This window comes from Sciurus carolinensis, chromosome 10, assembly GCF_902686445.1.
Source record: "Sciurus carolinensis chromosome 10, mSciCar1.2, whole genome shotgun sequence".
In the NCBI taxonomy this organism is placed as follows: domain Eukaryota; kingdom Metazoa; phylum Chordata; class Mammalia; order Rodentia; family Sciuridae; genus Sciurus; species Sciurus carolinensis.
The window spans coordinates 33,048,898-33,050,363 of record NC_062222.1 but is presented as its reverse complement, the minus strand read 5'-3'; the positions used below and the strand labels follow the sequence as shown (position 1 = coordinate 33,050,363).

The 1,466-nt window shown below is 48.0% G+C and overlaps 1 pseudogene; it reads left to right on the top strand.

Annotated features, from left to right (window-relative positions):
- Positions 1–333: 333 nt before the first annotated feature.
- On the top strand, positions 334–811 carry LOC124994163 (elongation factor 1-alpha 1-like; annotated as a pseudogene).
- The last annotated feature ends 655 nt before the right edge of the window (positions 812–1,466 follow it).

Sequence of the window (1,466 nt, the reverse complement as noted above, 5' to 3'; positions counted from 1 at the left end):
CACCCTGTTAACTACTGATCTCCAGACTCACACACTTGCTGTCTACCTGATATTCCAATTGAATGCCTAATATGCACTTCATATTTACTAGGGATAAAACAAGATCCTTTATGACCACCAGGTCAATATATTTCTCCAGGTACCATCACTTCCCCAGGTGCTCAAATCTCAAACTAGGGACTTTTACTTAATTCCTTCCATTTATCAATTCTAAATATCCATACCATTTTAGCAAGAAATTTCAGCTCTATTAAAAGCAGACTCAGCTTTTTCACAATGGGTTAGCCACCAGAACACTGGTGTGGTGAAAACTACCACTAAATCAAAGCTAAAATGGGAAAGGAAAAGACTCATGCCAACATTGTTGCATCGGACACATAGATTCAGACAAGTCCACTACTACTGACCATCTGATCTACAAATGTGGTGGGTTCAACAAAAGAACCATTGAAATATTTGTGAAGAAAGCTGCTAAGATGGGAAAGGGTTCCTTCAAGTATGTCTGGGTCTTGGATAAACTGAAAGTTGAGCATGAGCATGGCATCAATTTGAGACTAGCAAGTATTGTGTGACTATCATTGATGCCCCAGGACACAGAGACTTCATCAAAAACATGATTACAGGCATATCTCAGGCTGACTGTGCTGTACTGATTGTCACTGCTGGTGTTGATGAATTTGAAGCTGGTATCTCCAAGAATGGGCGGACCCCTGAGCACACCCTTCTGGTTTACACACTGGGTGTGAAACAACTAATTGTTGTTGTTAACAAAGCACCACTGACTGATCTAAGATGGCAGACTAGAGGGTGACTGCATCTCCCGTCACTCCAGAACTCAGGATTCAAGAAGGGGAGGTATTGAGAAACTCTGACCAACATAGAGTCGTGGGGTGAATCTCTCCCACCGGGTGAAGTTCGGCCCGGGTGGCAGGCCCAGACAAGTGGGCAGCTTCTCAGAGCAGGGCAGGACAGCGAGAGACTTCCCCAAGCAGTCCTGCTCCCTCTGACGGCAGGCCAGGTCCACAGCCAGGTTCTCAGAGCAGGCCTGCCCAGTGAAAGCTTTTCCACACAAAGCCAACCCCAATTCCTGGACCCAGCGGTGGGCTCCGGCCCGCAGGCAGCTTCTGGGACCAGGGCAGGACAGCGAGAGGCTTTCCCGAGCAGCCCGGCTCCCTCCAGCCGAGGCAGGGTCCACAGCCAGCTTCGTGGAACAGGCCCGCCCAGTGAGAGCTTTTCCGCACAGAGCCAACCCCAAGCCCTGGACCCAGTAGTAGGCTAGGGGCAGCTTTCTTCAGAAGCACTGCATTATCAAGTTCCTCCATGACTTCAGGCTACTGAAGGCTGGGAGGTGATATACTGGAAATCTACAGGGACACTATAAGCCAATAGAGGAAATCTGCAATATCTCAGAGTTCCACTGATATCTGACCAATATGAGAAAACAAGGGAAGAAAATGTCCCAAACA